Genomic DNA, 18,385 nt, shown 5'->3' on the forward strand with positions numbered 1-18,385 from the left:
GGTTTTCCCTGGAAAATGTATAGGTTTGCTAGGTTTCCCTAGGTGCCGGCAGAGCTAGGTTTAAAAATCTACACCTTGGCACTTTGCCTAAAAAGGGTCAGTTTTCACTGTGAAAATGAGGTGTGTCCACGTTGTGTTTTGGCCGTTTCCTGTCACGGACACTTGGCTTACACACCCAAGTGAGGTACCATCTTTCTCTGAAGACTTTGAGAAATGCGGGGTGGGTGGAATTTTGTGGATCCACGCAGATTCCAGAACTTTATACCACAGAAATGTGAGGAAAATGTGTTTTGTTTTTTTACAATTTTTTTAGGTTAGCAAGGGATTCTAGGTAACATAATCTAGTCAGAGGCAGTCAAGTCACCCCATCCTAGATTTCCCTGTTTGTCTAGTTTTCAAAAATGTGTAGGTTTGCTAAGTTTCCCTAGGTGTCGCCAGAGCTAGGGTTAAAAAACACCAGCTAGGCACGTTGCCAAAAAAGGGTCATTTTTCACTTTGAAATTGTGGTGTGTCCAAGTTGCGTTTTGCAGTTTCCTGTCGTGGGCACCAAGCCTACCCACACTAGTTAGGTACCATTTTTCTCGAATGACTTTGGGAAACGTGGGGTGGATGGAAATTTGTGGATCCACTCAGATTCCAGAACTTTCCACCACAGAAATTTGAGAAAAATGTGTTCTTTTTGGACAACTTTTAGGTTTGCAAGGGATTCTGGGTAACAGAATCTGGTGAGAGGCAGTCAAGTCACCCCATCCTGGATTTTACTGCGTGTCTAGTTTTTAAAAAATGTATATGTTTGCTAGGTTTCCCTAGGTGCCGGCAGAGCTAGGGTTAAAAAGCTACAGTTAGGCACTTTGCCAAAAAAGGGTCATTTTTCACTGTGAAATTATGGTGTGTCCACGTTGCGTTTTGCGCCGTTTCCTGGCGCAGGCACTAAGCCTACCCACACAAGTGAGGTACCATTTTTCTCGGAAGACTTTGGGAAACGTGAGGTGTGTGGAAATTCGTGGATCCACGCAGATTCAAGAACTTTCTACCACAGAAATATGAGGCAAATGTGTTTTTTTTTTACAATCTTTATGTTCGCAAAGGAGTCTGGGTAACAGACCCTGGTGAGAGGCAGTCAAATCACCCCATCCTGGATTCCCCTGGGTGTCTAGTTTTCAAAATTGTATAGGTTTGCTAGGTTTCCCTAGGTGCCGACAGAGCTAGGGTTAAAAAACTACTGCTAGGCACTTTGCAAAAAGGGTAATTTTTCATTGTGAAAATGTGTTGTGTTCATTTTGCGTTTTGAGCCATTTCCTGTTGTGGGCACTATGTCTACCCACACAAGTGAGGTACCATTTTTATTGGGAGACTTAGGGTAATTCAGATTTGTAAAGCAACTGCTATTACCTATTGACTTTCGATGCATTTCTGCCTTCCAAATAAAAGACAATGTGCAAAAAATAAGTCATTTTGAAAAATGGCAGATAATTGTCATGCTAGTATGAGTATTCCCAATTTCGGAAATGTGCAAATATCTACTGTTTATAAACTCTATATTTTGTTCCCATTTTAGAAATACATAGGTGTCTTTCATACAGATTTTTCCATGTATACATTTTCCTAGAATATTTGGTTAATACCCGGTACATAATAAAAAAAACCATTGCAAGTTGCTGCTCAGTATTTGGCTCTGGGGTCATCGGGTTCTTGGTGAACCTACAAGTCCTATATATATCCCCACAACCAGTAAGGTCAAGCGGATGTAATAACATTGCTTTCAAAGAGCTGTCATAATTAGTAGAAGTTACAAGTGAAAACATTGAGACAAATAGCTTTTTTTTCAACTAATTTTCAATTTTTCCTATATTTAACTGTTAGTTCCATAAAGAAACCTTGAATGATCTACACATATCACCCCTTGCTGTACTCAGAATTGTGTCTACCTTTCTAAAATGTATAGCTTTCCAGGATCCATTATTGCTTTCATACCCATTTCTACCATTAACTGGAAGGAGGTTGAAAGCACAAAAATATCAAAAATAGGCTATGTCCCAGAAAAATGCCAAAACTGTGTTAAAAAATCTGACAAAAGTCTGTCATTTCCTAAAATCTGGGGAAATGGTGATTCCAGCCCAACACACCCTTTTTTGATTCCATTTGCAGGGAATAAGCCAGACGCTTTCATTTGCAGCACTTGTTTCCCATTTTCCCCAATAAATAAAAATGTGGCTGTATTTGGGCTAATTTCTTGTCCCTTCCACTGGAATCCACAAACCCTGGGTACCTTTAGAATCCTCATAATGTTGCAAGAAAAGGACCCAAATTTGGCGTGGATACCTTATGTGGTCAAAATGTTACAGGGGCCTAACCGCGAACCACCCCAAATAGTCAAAAAAAAGGCTTAGCACAGAGGTGGGAAAGGCCTAGCAGCAAAGAGATTAAAGACTCTTTGAATTAAAAAAAACATTTTTAACATACAGAAGAATTTCCCCTTAGTACATTAGAGTATATCACTGCATTGATAAGCATGTATTACTACTTATAATTAAACAGGAACTTAGAAACATTTATGTCACCCAAGCTTGACAAAAATGCCATTAGTGAACTGAGAGGCAAGTCAATTGACATGTGCACTCTAAATGTAGCCTATCTTGTTATTATATAGGGATTTTAGTGTAGAAAGACAAACACTAGAGATTTTTGTACAGCATACATCCTGGCCTCGTGTGTTTCAAAATGCTCTCGTGCAATAATGACGAAAAAGGAGGCACAGTGAAATAAAATGTTTGCCTAGGATCACACAATTTGGTTATGTGGTTTTACATTCTGCAATTCAGCCACAAGATAGATATATTTTTCTCTCTCATGTTTTAGATCGAAGGTTAATTCTTTGTCCTTAATTCTTGGTACATGAGGTTGAGTGCACATGAAAGCTTCACCCATTTTCCGCTCGAGGGTCCAAGAAGACCTCGAACTGAGTCACAGACAGGCCTCTGGCTTGAGTCTGGATCAAACCTTCAGTGGCTTACCCACCTCTAGTTTAGTAATATATAATTATATAAATATATAATTATAAAATAATGACTACATATTCATAGTGCTTTCAGTTGCCGGCTGGGACCTTGTAGCACTATAAATACACATGACACTATTCTTCAGTGCACCTACCAGGATTCAGATTTGTGACTGTATGGTTATACACATAGACATCCACAGCAATTACATTAGCCAAATGAGCTGCCCTAACATAAAGAATACATTTCTCATAAGTTATTTTAACTTATCCTTATTCTCATTTAAAGGGTGTGTGTTGTATTTTAGATGCATTTACCTGAAGGTTTGTATGTATTTACCTGAAGGTTGCAGAATTTATTTTTAGGTCTCAGCTCTAGACAGAGCATGCATGAATATACTTTGTGGAATCCCTCATAGGCTTCCCATTTGTTGGCTTCATTGACACTCTCATATTCTTTCACCCCATCTGTCCATGGCATGCAAGCATCATGCCTCTTCCTGTGTTTTGCCCTCCCCAGGAGCATGGACCAATTACTACTATCCATCCACTGCTCACAAGTTAGGACATGTTTTAGGAACTACAATTTTCTTAGTTTAACAGCACTTAACACAAGGGGCTGTGTTTTTGCTCTGACCTCCGTTTCTGTAAACAGGGCTCTAAACCTTGTTCTTATCTCTTCACATTTGCTGTGCATTTAAAGACCAAGCTCAAATGTCAGATGGAGTTTTCTGCGGCGTCTGTTTCTCAAACTTCAAAGTGTTGCTATTTTAAGTAGAAATTGCAACACAGAGCAAGAACCATTGAGAAAGAAAAGTGAGAGGCAGTTTCCCAGCAGGCTTCTCCTATTCTCTCTCTGCCCCTCCCACCTTTCTGAAAAGCCATGGACTTTTTTCAGTGTAAATCTTTCTTGCTCTCGTCATTTCACTCCACTTCTCCGTACATAGATTCTTGTTTAAATGTCCAACTAGAACACTTTGAAGGTTCCACTTGATAAAACAAACTGATCTGAAAGAGCTATTCTGATAGAATTATATAATGGACCGCTTTGAAAGATCTAACCGACTGCTCTAAATCAAAACATCCAGCACATACTGTCAATGTGCAGTCTGTTTCTGTAAATGGCAACTGATCTAGTATTTCTCGGCCCACCCACTTACCGTTTGTCCCCCGATGGTCCTTTCTTAACAGCACTGGGAGGTGAGGAGCATTACCTTTTCATCAATCAATATTAATTAACAGTGTAAACCATTTAGCTACACAATAAGGACCAGCAATCAGTAACTATAGTTAAAGAGGTTTATATAAAGGTAACAATAAAGTTAAGGTACACTACTGTTAGCACCATGCTACAAAGGTACAGAACAACAACAGGGAAGCCCAACCTCCAGAAGAAATTGAGGACGACTAAGATTAGACAAACAAGCAATTCAGTCACAGCAATAAAAAAGATCAATGAAAGTAGCTGATGCTCAAAGAAGAGGCTCACTTTTTCTCTTCTATACATTAGGAAATCTAAATTAGAGCCCCAGTTAAGAGGATGGTTTGGAACCCAAAAAATCTCAAAACGAGGGCAATTCCATAAAGGAAAAATAGAACACGGCAGGAAAGGTTAAGTAGGAAGGTGTCAGCATTGCAGAAGCTTGGTCAAGAGTCTTCTCTGGTCATGGAGTAAGTGTTAGCCTAAGCCTCACTTCAGAAAGCATCCAAGGGAAGCATAGAGGTCTAAAACTCTCATGATCAAAAGGAAAAGAGCTTTCCAGGGTTGGGACAGGTTCTGGAAGCATTAAAAAAAATCTGATCTCAGACATTGTGAATACTAAGGGCCAGACCTAGATTCTAGCGGACGGGAATACTCCATCACATTGGTGACGGATATCCTGTCCACCGAAATATAAATCCGATAGGATATAATGGGATTTATATTTCAGCAGACAGGATACCCATCACCGTTGTGACGGAATAACCCGTCCACCAAGATATAATTCAGGCCCTAAGTTAGAACACATAGGGAGTCTCTGGAGTAACACCCCAGTGCTTGCATCATCAGGGGTCCATTGTCTTTCTCCGTTCTAATATTGCAGTCTGCAACATTCGCAAAGTATCCCACACAAGACATGGGAACAACACTGTCTTCTCACACTCAAGTTATATGGTAGCATTGCTGAATAGAACTATCAGTTAACACTCTAACTCCCCATGTTCTTTCATCAAGGTCTTCTTCTCAGGCTCTCTCTTTCTATCACTAGTATAATAATGTACCTATTCTCAAACTAACAGTGTATGTGAATACCTGCAAGAAAGGTCATGTTAGCAGAAAATGGGAAACAGGATTTTACTCAGCATGGTGAAATATGAGCCTACTAAATGTACCTTAGATTCATATTAGATATATCATACAGTAAAATCTTGAAAGTAAATGCAATATGTTAAACATTAGTGCACACATTATATAAATCGTTTGTCGTTTCTAGGATAATCACATTGTACATATGTAATGATCAAAACAAACCATACATAAACTTCAGGTTGTCCAGCATGCTGCGGTCAGACTTGTTTTACAACTCCCCAGATGTTCCTCAGCTTCAACAGCTCTTGAGGCCCTACACTGGTTCCCAGTGCATAAAATATTTTGTTCAATATTCTCCTATTCACCTTCAGAGCGTATATATCTACAGGGCCTTGCTATTTAAAGATGGGATTCTCTCACTACACAACCAAAAGAACTTTGAGATCTTCCTTTGTAAAGCTACTCAAGCCCCCCTCGTTCGGAATCAAAATACCTAAGGTGGTAAATCTTTCTCAGTTCTAGGCACCAATCCATGGGACCATCTTCCCAACCACCTAAGACTCATTGAGTCTGAATTACTGATTAAAAAGCAACTAAAGATATGGCTCTTTTCAGCCTGTGATGTATCTTGTTATTCTCTGATTCTTTGAGTTAGAGCCCCTTGTCTGGGTTCCTCTTTTACTTAATTGGGTCATCTTCTTTCGTACAACGTGAAGATGTTCCCATGGGAATGATAGTGTGCTTTATAAGTGTCACATTCATTCAGGACGGTTGCGATTCGATCACCTAAGAAATAAATGTTTTTCAATGTATTAAGGGCACCCCTCAAGTAAAGTGAACTATTTGTATAGTGAGTACATGTCTACTAAGTAAGGATGGTTTATTACTACCCTATTTAATACAGTTAAGACACGCAATATTGATACATTCGCTAATCCTACAGTGAATGCACTTTAGTAATATTGTCAAGTGCAACACTTATTTTAATATCGTTAGACCACACGAGAAACATGTGCTAAGTGAACGTTCATGCAATGTATTTGTGACCTTTAAAGGTTTTTTAGACAAAATTGTGCTTCACCAATCCCCCCTCTAATGGTGAATAAAGCCATCACAGCAAAGTCTTCTCAGATGGACAAATCACAAACCGTTTTTTTTATCACCTTTCTTCTGGACTCCTCCAGAAATATCATGTCTTCATAATATTTGCTCAGTATATCTTCTAGTTCTACATCTGCTCTCTTCCTCTTCACTTCTTTGTTTACGTGTACACGTTTGTATCCCTTATATATTACGAACAAGAATAATCCACAAAGAGCAATTTTCACTAAGGGTTTCGAAATGCTTCCAACTGCCTAAGTTTCCAAACCTTCTGCCTACAGCAGAAAATCCATTCCCTATTCCATCCCAGGCACCTGTTGCTTCTAACCCTTTCAAATCTTTCTTTAAGTCAGTAATGTTCTTTATGTATTTCTTCAGGTTCTTCTTTCGTCTGGAATGTGAGTGCAACATTGTTGAACTTTTAACACCCGGCTGAGTCTGCCCTATATTGTGAGAAGGACATCTAATGTAAGTCGATTCTGCCAAAAAATAGATCTCATGGCAACCAGCGGTCTAGTGGCTGGGAGGCAGACGGGCTGAGGGATATAAAAGGCACTGGAGATTTCGCCCGCGTGGTGGTGAGTGGGCAGTGGCAGGGCTCATAGCTGCTTGTGTGGCGCCAGCGCGCTGACATTTTTAAAAATTGCTAATCGTGTGTAACGTGTGTTTTAAAGCGGACTCCGCAGTATTTTAATCTTTGCTGGGTATTTCATCGGACATCTCTGGTGGGGCTAAACCCTTAGCGGCAGAGGCTTTCCACCGCCCCCCGCACTCCCCAGACTTACTTGGACATTTGGAGCGGCTGTCTTGTCTTCCCTTCCTCCACGCCTCGGTCCGACAGGGTGGCTAGCACCGTTGAGCGGAGGGCGTGGAGGTGAGAGACAGTCACTTCCGCTGCGCGAGGGGCCGGTTAGCGGTCTAGTGGCTGGGAGGCAGACGGGCTGAGGGATATAAAAGGCACTGGAGATTTCGCCCACGTGGTGGTGAGTGGGCAGTGGCAGGGCTCATAGCTGCTTGTGTGGCGCCAGCACGCTGACATTTTTAAAAATTGCTAATCGTGTGTAACGTGTGTTTTAAAGAGGACTCCGCAGTATTTTAATCTTTGCTGGGTATTTCATCGGACATCTCTGGTGGGGCTAAACCCTTAGCGGCAGAGGCTTTCCACCGCCCCCCGCACTCCCCAGACTTACTTGGACATTTGGAGCGGCTGTCTTGTCTTCCCTTCCTCCACGCCTCGGTCCGACAGGGTGGCTAGCACCGTTGAGCGGAGGGCGTGGAGGTGAGAGACAGTCACTTCCGCTGCGCGAGGGGCCGGTTAGCGGTCTAGTGGCTGGGAGGCAGACGGGCTGAGGGATATAAAAGGCACTGGAGATTTCGCCCGCGTGGTGGTGAGTGGGCAGTGGCAGGGCTCATAGCTGCTTGTGTGGCGCCAGCGCGCTGACATTTTTAAAAATTGCTAATCGTGTGTAACGATGCGGAATGTGCTCACTGTCGGTTCCGTTTCATTACCACGTTGCAGGCTACTGGGGAGCAAGCCGCGCTATTATGTGGTCTTCTTAATGTAAGATCACTGCGGAAGCATAGGCTTGACATATTCGAGCAGCTTACGGACAGAAAGTTTGATCTTTTGTTCCTCACGGAAACGTGGTTAGATCAGTTCTCTGACTCGGATATTATCGAGGCGATGCCAGAGAACTACTCCATGGTTAGGCAGGATAGGCCAGTGGGGAAGGGAGGGGGGATAGCGATTATTTAAAAAAAAAACCTTGGTTGTCTTTTGGAGATGGCCCCGATTGCATATAGTGAGGCGGGAGCTTTCACCATAAAAATTAATGGGGGAACGACGATTAAAGGCTATCTCATATATAGACCCCCGGGGTCTTGTACCAAGTTTAGGGATAGTCTGCTAGACAATGTGACAGAGGCAGCGCTACGTAGGGACAAATTCCTCATATTGGGAGATCTGAATTTGCACCTAAATAGCCCAGGGGATAAAGTAGCGGAGGAGTTCTGCAGGGACATTCTAGCCCTTCAGCTAGAACTTAAGATCGCAAAACCCACTCATCGTCAAGGCCATCTTTTGGATCCGGTCTTTGCAAACTGGGGAGGGGTGGAGGTCTCTACAGTGGAGCCGATCCCCTGGACAGACCACTTCTTGGTGGTATTCTCCATAAGTTGTACTAATGCCGTAAAACATACTCAGGCACCCCTGAACTATTTGAGGAGAAAGTGGGCAAAATTCTCCTTGGAGGATTTTAATGATGCATTGACACGGGAAGGTCAGCCAGGAGGAGAGGACATAGAATCTGCTGTTTTTAATTTGAATAAGCGCATTAAAGAGGCGCTAGATCTTACCGCACCACTGTGCCGAACTTCCGCGAGCGGCCGCATGAAGAGATCAGCCCCATGGTTCAATGGAGAGCTGCGGCGGACTAAGGCGGAATGTAAGCGAGCGGAAAGATCGTGGAGGGTAAAGTATGACTCTCAGGCCAGGGAACTGTTTTTAGAAAAAAGGCGGCTGCATCATAGGCTGATTAAAAAGTCAAAGGCGGCCTTCTATTCAGGAAAAATCTCAGAGGCAAAGAACTCGGCTAAGGAGCTCTTTTGTATATATAAGTCTTTGACAACTATAGACTCGTCGGCTGACCCGCAGAATTGTTCGACGGAAACATGCGATCGCATCGCCGACTATTTCTCCACAAAAGTCGCAAAGATCTATTCGACCTTCTCTAATCCTCCCCCCACAGGGGTGGAGTTTGAGGTAACATCTGAAGGTACGGAGATTCTGGGGCTCCTCACTAACTTCATCACTCCCCCTCCGGAAGAGCTAGTCAGGGTATGTCTTTCGGTAAAATCTGGCTCCCCTTTGGATCCGGTGTCCCCTAAACGGTTGGGGGACAGTTTGGAGGTCCTGGAGCCTTATATAAGGAATGTCCTGGATGTCTCCTTTATGTCTGGTATGCTACCTAAGGGGTGGAAACAGGCAGTGGTGCTCCCTCTCCGGAAGAAACCTCACATTAGTTTTGAGGTGTTAGAAAATCTGAGGCCTATCTCACTCCTGCCTTTTCTGTCCAAAGTGGCTGAGAAGGTGGTTAACACCCAAGTTATGGAATTTGTGGAGGAGGCAGGGTTGCTCCATACTACGCAGTTTGGCTTTAGACCTCGCCATTCAATGGAGTCTGCCCTACTGATGGCAACGGAACATCTGAGACAGGGTGTAGATGAGGGGCAAACGATGGCCCTGATCCTGTTAGACCTCAGCGCGGCGTTCGACACTGTAGCACATTCCACCTTGCTACAGTGTCTGAACAGAGATGGCATCGCTAAAACTGCGCTGAGGTGGATCCAGGCCTTCCTAACGGGAAGAAGTTTCCAAGTGAGGCAGGGTGACTGCTACTCGAAGGGGGTACTTTTGGGCCAGGGCGTGCCCCAGGGCTCGTCTCTGAGCCCGACCCTTTTTAATTTGTACGTAGCGCCTGTTGCCTCTATTGTAGAGAGTTATGGCCTCCAAATGGTATCTTATGCCGACGATACGCAGCTGCTCATCTCCCTGTCGCATGCGCCCTGTCTTGCTGCAGATGGCTTCCGATCGTGCATGAAAGATCTTGCCGATTGGATGGCCTTAAATTGTTTGAAACTTAACGGCAGCAAGACAGAGGTGCTGGTGGTGGGGAGAGACCAGTCTGCTTGGTCGTCGGCTTGGTGGCCATCCTGTTTGGGATCAACCCCCCCCCCCTGTCAGGAGGCAACAAACCTAGGCGTATGGTTTGATGCGGGTCTTACTTTTGGGCCCCAAATCAACCGTGTGGTGGGCGTGTGTTTTGGAGTTTTGAAAAGGCTGAGGAAAGTTCTTGAACTACTGCCTATGGAAACCCGAAAAACCTTGGTACATGCATTGGTGACCGCAAGGCTGGACTATGCGAACCTGCTATACTTAGGGGCATCGGGGAAGAGTGTTGGTTGCCTTCAAGTGCTGCAGAATGCGGCAGCACGTTTGATCCTCAGGCTGCCCAAAAGGGCGCCTTCGAGGGAGGCCTTGCAGAAGCTACACTGGCTCCCTGTGAGAAGCAGAGTTGAGTTCAAGGCCCTCTGCACCTGCCATTGGATTTTGAATGGCAAGGCACCTCGACCACTGCAGAGCTTGATTGAATCCTACGAACCTGCCCGAGCGTTAAGATCTGCGGGTGGGGGACTGTTGAGAATCCCCAAGGTGAAGAAAGCCCGCATGGGAGGCAGATCTTTTAGGTATCTAGCGGCAAACCATTGGAATAAACTCCCGGTGGATTTGCAGCTAGAACCGGCAGAAACTAGGTTTCGAGCTAAATTAAAAACTTACCTCTATGTCAGATAATCTGCCCGCCCTGCAGCTAAACTCCCTGTTTTCCGCCTCTCTCATTTTAGCGCGGGGACACGCCGGTGTGCGTAACTCAGCGCTCTATAAATGCCCCTATTATTATTATTATTATTTCAGTATCTATAGCTAAAAGTCCTCCAGCTGTACTAACAGGGAACATATCAACTAGAGTAGAAAGCTGTCTAATCTTGTATGAGTTGAGTATCACTCCAACAGAAGGTATTAGAACACCAAAAACATCTCCTACATTTTCACTGGTACCTCTTTTGGTTCCCCCATGTTGTTCCCCTGTTGGATCATCAAGTTGTCCCACATGATAAATCTTTGGAAAAACTATCCCCATGTACTAGTTTCCAGGGCATCTCTTGGGTAACCTGTAAAATGCATTCTACCCACAAATGTAATAAACTCCAGGAAAAACAGAATCTTCTCCATCTCAGTATAATCCCCAATTTCCTCGAACGTCAAAGGTATGAATACATCCACTATTCCCTAAAAAATTTAAGTTGTGAATTTTCTAATGAATATGCATATTTTTTCCCTTTGTGTTGGTAATCTAAAGCTAATGCTGTCCTATTTCCTAATAATCTATGCTCACTTTCATCTTAAGCCACTGGGGTACTTTTGAATGATTTGTTGCTTTAGCCAGTATGTCTCTTTGCCTATCTTCTACTGAATCTATTAATTTTCTTTGTACATCTGCTAATGGTAAAGTTAAGTTGTGCTGATGTGCATAAGCAGTGTGTAATGTCATGGTGAGTTTAAAGAACTGTCCCACTATCTGTGAGATTTTATTTGAGTAATAATATTAAAACTGACCTTTTCTATAAAATTATTTCAGCAATAAGCTACAAGTAACTCCATATATCAAGAGGAGATGATATTTTATCCCCTTAGCTCATCCCCTGAGGCAGGTAATTGAACGCAAACGTAGCAATCCCTAGCACCCATAGTGTCAACATATTCATAAAGCAACTTTGAATAAACATACAAAGAATAATCTCCTCTAGATCCATCTACATGTAAGTCGTTCTCATCTATTGCAGCTAAACTATTGTCAGTAGGAAGTGGTGTTTGAGGGACACTTCTAGATCTAAGCTACTCTTCTTGTGAAGAATGGGGTAAACTAAAAATGTCAAGCAAAACAATTAGAACTAATGTCACAACAACTACTCCTACACCTAGGCATCTACTGCATGAGATTGCTGCTGACATACCGTTTAACTAGAAGATTACAGCACACTCTTTTTCAATTAGTTTCCAGTTGCACAAATAGCAAAACAAAGTCCAAAATGTATTTTCCAGTAAAATATGTACAATGATCTTTGTGAGACATCCTTAGACCTACTGCATGTACTTCTTATGGACAACCTTACACTCCTTCAGCAGACTTGGGCCTTGGTATTCTTCTTTGTAGTTTGAACTCACTAATGATCACCTCCACAATAAATTGACTTATCCTGTTTAGTGGCAATGCAATTTCAAAACTCAGTTCAGCCACAAAGTTCAGTTCAAGGAGGCTCAATTGACTGTGAATTGTTGTAGAAAAAGGTGCAAAATGCTCTCTCCCAGGCATTGACAGCTAGGTATGTCCATTCAGGTGAGGAGTGCCTCCAGTCGGAGTACTCTAGCTCTCTTTGATCTCCTTACTGTTGACCTGTCTTTATCACTGTCACTTAGACCAGATCCTTCATTATCCTCTGGAATAGTATGTGGCACATGCACTTCAGGCAAACTGTGTCTCCTTCTCACCGGTCTCCTTGGCCACCGCTCTCCAAGCACAACTTGTGTTAATGCTGCACTAGGCCCTTCACCAGGGTCTGAATCTGGCACAGTCAACACCACGAGGTGGGGCCATCCTGTACTGACTTCAACCTTTGACTCTCTCAGACACCCTCAAACTGAACAAATGCTGTCCCAGGTTCTTGCTAATCTCTAACAGCTTGACTAACCTGCTCCCTTTGTCTCACTGTTAATACCGGCACAACAGGCGCAGGTGCTGTTTCGTCATTGACATGGGACTGTGCGAGTGTGAGAAGTTGGCCTTGCACCAGTCCAAACAACCCTTATTGATGATAGGTTAAAGACAACCTTTATTGAAAGCTATCCTAGTGGTAGCTATGGAGAGCAGCCTACAGGCTAAGTCTTGAAGGAATGTAAAGCAGCTTGTTTTACCAGTCTATAATCTTGTGAATGACCAAATGAAAGGAGAACCACACCAGGTATATATATATATAAAATATATGTATTTATTCTAAACACATCCCACTAGTGAGGCTAGAGGCAAAAGTGCATACAGAAAACTTAATAGCACACAGTAAATTAGCACAATATACGTTGGGCCCTAGGGGCGTACCAAACTATATATTAAGAAAGTGGTATAAGAACCACGACTTGATTAGACACTAGGCCTAGAGCCTATAGACGTGCTGGGGCCACAAGAAACCACCCAAGGTAGTGACACAGGGGACCCACAGAGGACGCGTGCAGTGTGTGAACACAGCCGTGGATCGCAGTTAACTTCAAAGGGGAAAGTCGCGGTTGGAAATTTAAAGAAAAGGGACATTGAGGAGGACTTTGCGCAAACCCCTTTAGACTTAAGGGATTCTAGAACCAACCCCCACGGGAGCACAAGAGTACTTGAGTTACCCCACCCAGGGAAGCCGGGTGCATAAGTGACTTTTCGTGTCGGGAAGCGCCGTCGTTTCCAATGGCGAATCGCTGCAAAGTGCTGCTGCCGTTGAAGTGGAATGTGTCTGGTGAAATCCAAGCCTGGATCGAAGATGAGAAGAACCTAAAAGCAGAGGGGACAGAGCCTGGGACACTAGCTAGTGACCAGTAGCACGATAGGCAGATGTCCACCGATGTCGGGTGATTTCAGGTGAAGAAGGTGAAGCTTGACTCTTCAGCCATGAGGACAGGAGGCGTCGACTATGACCAGGATCTGGAATCAAGCTGTCCCACTAAGGATGTTGAGTGCTGCGGTGTCGGTGCCCGGATTGGACCCAACAAGCTTTGGCAACAGCAACCCATGCAGTAAGTAAATAAATGATTTTGCGTGGACCAGCAAGGTCTGAGGGACTCACCGTGTAGTGGGGAGTCAGGGCACATCTGGAGCAACCAGGGAAGCCCTAGGAAATTAAGAGTTGCCTTCGTGGGGACTCACCAGTCAACAGACCAGGGATTACAAAGGAGCCTCAAGCAGAAATGCAAGAAGCAGGCTCACAGAACACTTGTGGAGTGTATGCCCACAATCTTTGGTGCAAATGGTGCTCGGGCTTGGGCTACAAGTAAACCAAAGCACAATTTCAAGAGACGTCAATAAGTTAATGCACTAGCAAATGTGCAAAGTGTCCAGGAGTTCTGGTTCCATGTCACTCACGAGGGCTGCAGGTCTCAGCTTTGCTGGGGACTCAGGTCGGACTCTGAGAAGTCTGGAAATCCTCTTCCTGGGTTGCAGGTACTTTGGAGTCCGTCGGGAGCTCTGGAGATGCAGACTGGAAAATGCTTTGTAGGTGCCTGCCAAGCAGGGGAGTCACTCCTTGACCCCAAGGGAGATTTCTTCAGTCCTCTAGTCTTTAGATGAGCGTCTAAGTTCCAGGATTCAGTTGCAGAGTTTCATCCAGGGATATCTAAAGTCCTGTTGCCAGGGGTTCCTTACTTATACCTAAGAAAGGGGTTGGACTAATTCTTGGGACCCACCTATGGGAGGGTTTGGAAAGAGGGGTGGCTGCACCCATTTTCTTTGTCCAGTTTCACGCCAGAGCCGGGGCTGGTAGCCCCTCCAACCGGTTTGTACTGAGATATACACAGTGACACCAAAGGTGCCCCTAGTGCAGACCTCAAAGCACTCCTGGAGTGCACCCACCCAGCCCTAATCCACTAAGGCCTAATTGGGAGGTGGTTACACCTCCCTGTGACAGGAAACCTATTGTCCAGGCCTACCCTGCTGGAGTTTCGGTCAGCAGCAGGAGGCTAGACTCGTGTCTGTGGCTGCAGCATCCATTTTGTGATGCCAGGATTCTTTTAAACTGTTACCAGGCTGACCGGTGTGTACATGTCTCTCCCTCTAGAATGGTGAAATTCTACACCCGCAACCAGAACTGGCAGGGGGTAGGATTCCAAAGTTATTGACACTAAACACTACGTTTCCGTGCAACCATCACAAAGTTAGCATTTACCGCAAGGTTATAATGCCCTTAAGAGTATATGGTCTGGCTGCATCACAGAACAGCCCCAGAGAATAGATTCCGAAAGCTGCAGAGGGGTCCTGCTCATGCATTGCCACCCTCTCACACGAAACCAAGCACCCTGCCTTCAGGAATGATAATGCCTACCTTAGGGGTTTCTATGTGCAGGGATTTAAGGTAGATATAGGTAACCATATCTTAGTAAGTGGTGCATGCACCACCTTACTCAGGCTGCCGTAGCAGTCCTGTGGAGTCATTTTAGAAGGCTTCCCTGGGGTGGCATAATACATGCTGCAACCCCTGGTAGGCCTCTGCGGTACCTATGCCCTTAGTACCTAGTGTACCATATACTAGGGACTCACAAGAGTACCCCAGTAACCGAACTGAAGTGTACCTGTAGTACATGCAATTAATTTAGAGATGAAGCAGATAGGCTGGGGCCCTGAATAGCAGGATCCCAGGCAAACTAAGTAAAAAAACATCAAAACACCAGGAGAAAAATTGGGTGCAACCATGTAGTTAGATTCCACCTTCCTACAGTGAGTATGAGCAGTGTGCACCCAGTTGGGGAGACCTTCGCACTTTGCAGCTGTTGTAATTACCCCTATAACCTAGTACTGGCCATACCACTGAGGCTTCAAGCTTGACTTGTGCACAGGTTTCTTCACCGTAACCCAGTCGCCGGGGCTGACATCATGGCACTACTCCTGTTGAGATGGGGCTGTAGCCTCTTCAACCTGGTGAAACACAGAGAACACCACATCAGCCAGTCCCTGCAGTAATCAAGAATCATGCAATCTATAATGTTCACAAGTGCATAAGCAGGTACACCTGGCAGTCTCATGGCTCTTCCCAAGATGATCTCATGGAGTGCCAATCCTGTCCTCCTATCTGGAGTATTGCGTAGACTCAATTCAATTCAATTCAAAGAAGTCTTTATTCGATTGGTGCATCATAAAAGACATACATTACAAAATATACATCAATAAAAGTTTTATAAACTGGATAAAACATCTAAGACCATATAAAATCACATATACAGGCTTCTTATGAAAGAATAAAAAATTAGCAGTAACACAATAATTCCCAAAAAATCACAAGATAAAAGGACTACTCATATGCAGGTAAGCATAAATCATTGTTAACCCCTACTTATTTATTTTTGATGAACCTGGTTCTAAGAATCCAAGCCCATCCTATATATTTAGCCACACCCGCTACAATTAATGGGGACAGATTAGTTCTTAGGATTCTGCTGGCATTGACAGCCGAGCGGGTGCCTAGGCTTCTGCAGACCAGACTTAGCCATTTGGATCTGGGGGCAGCATATAGTGGACATACAAACATAAAATGGTTTAAACTTTCTCCCTGACCGTGGCAGTTTGGACAATGCCCTGTCCCACCAGAACCCCACTTTTTGGTGAACTCCCTTAGTGGCAGCGAACCACATCTGAACTGGTGGAATAATTTGCGGTCCAAGGGCTTTGTTATCATGTCCCAATATTTTTCAAGCTTTGGGGCGTCTTTAAAGTCAATAAATAGGCTAGTAAGATAGCTTGAACTCAGTCTCAAATGTCTATTAAGAACCACCCAGTCCCAATAATGCAGTTTTAAGGCTTTTTTTTAGAGGGAAGTTGCAGATTCGGGAGTTAACCACAGATCACTATACCCCAGAGCATACAGGGATGATCTTAAGTCCTTAAACCAGCCTATATTTAAAGAACCAGGAAGATCTCTAACCTCCAAACATGCCCTAGCATATAAAAGGAGTTCTGGCGTCGTCCATAGACGTCTCCAAAATGCCAATGGACGAAATCTCGTCTGATCCTCCACAGGTTGGCACCCAAGATCATACAAAAGCGGGGTCCGCGGTGTTGACTGAGGCAGACCCGTTGCCACCCTAAGAAATTTATTTTGGGCTGATCTCAGGGGGTCCAATTTGCTAAAGCCCCATAGTTCCGCTCCGTATAAAACAGAGGGTAGAACCTTAGAACCATAGATCTTAATTAAAGGTGAAATTGGCCGAGTAAAAGAGCCTTCATGCTCTTTGATCAAAGCACCTCCTATCTGCAGGTGCTTTAGAGCCATAAGCTCAACCTGATGGGACCAACTTAGTGTCTCGCTAAAAGTAACACCCAAGTAGGTAAATAACTTGGTTTGTTCCAGGGGCGTACCCCCCATAGTAACCCTTGCACTGATCTGATTGTGTCCTCTTAGAACCATAAATTTTGTCTTGGACACATTCACCTCAAGCTCATGTTCGCTGCAGAATAACTCAAACCTCGACAGGGCCTGTTGAAGACCCTGTCTGGTTTTTGAAATGAAAAGAGTATCGTCAGCGAACATGAGCAAGGGGATTTTGATTCCTGCTAAAGACGGGGCGTCTGTGGGATGATTATCAAAATAATTAGTAACCCTGTTAATATATAAAGAAAAGAGGGTAGGGGCTAAAACACACCCTTGCCTAACACCTTTAGCAACAGGAAACCTATCCGTCACCTCCCCTGGCTTGCCCCAACGTACTTGGGCATAGGTATTTGCATGTAGATTTATCAAAAGGCGCACAAGGGGGACTGGCATACCCAGTTCGAGTAAACACTTCCATAACCCAGCCCTCGGAACATGGTCAAAAGCAGACCTCAAGTCCACGAAGGCTGCATCGAGATTACCCTTACCTAAAAGAACCGTCTTCCAATAGAGAAGCATAAAACGAAAGGCCTGGTCTAAGGTGCTCACATGGGACCTAAATCCAGCTTGAAGTGGGGTTAGGATATTATACTCGTCAATCCATTCCCGAATCCTGGCAAGGACAAGACGGGCTGTGATTTTTTGGACCGCGTCTATGAGGCTGATCGGCCGGTAGTTGGATGGAACCGACCGATCGCCTTTCTTGTATATAGGCAGGATTTCGGCCCCTGCCCAGGATTCGGGAACTCTTGCATCTGTGGCCAAGCATCAACCAACTGAACCAAATAGGGTACCCAAAGGTCTTGGTCTTGTTGGAATAAATCGGCTGGAATGCAGTCCGAACCAGGTGCCTTTCCCCTTGGAATAGATTGCAGAACTGTTTTTACCTCTCTGCTCGTAAACACAAGGGGATCAACCAGTAATGGCCAACAGATATTATCCTGCATGCTACTGGAGCACCTAAATTGGTCCTCAAAGTAGCGAACCCATTGTTGTTGATCCACCGAGGCTGGGCTAGGCGATCATCCTGGGACAAGCCCCATTTGAGTAAATGCCAAAACCGTTGCATGTTCCTGGAACAACATGCTTCTGTTAGAATTAACCACCGTTCTTCATCCCAGTTGGCCTTAGCAATATGTTTGGCAGCGTTAAATGCCTTCCTACAAGACCTGATTAAATCAGGATTCTTAAGTTTTAAAGCTTTAAACAGTTCGACATGGGACCGACGGCACTCATCGTTAAACCAGTTGGAAGTTTTCATATTC

This window comes from Lissotriton helveticus, chromosome 5_1, assembly GCF_964261635.1.
Source record: "Lissotriton helveticus chromosome 5_1, aLisHel1.1, whole genome shotgun sequence".
In the NCBI taxonomy this organism is placed as follows: Eukaryota; Metazoa; Chordata; class Amphibia; order Caudata; family Salamandridae; genus Lissotriton; species Lissotriton helveticus.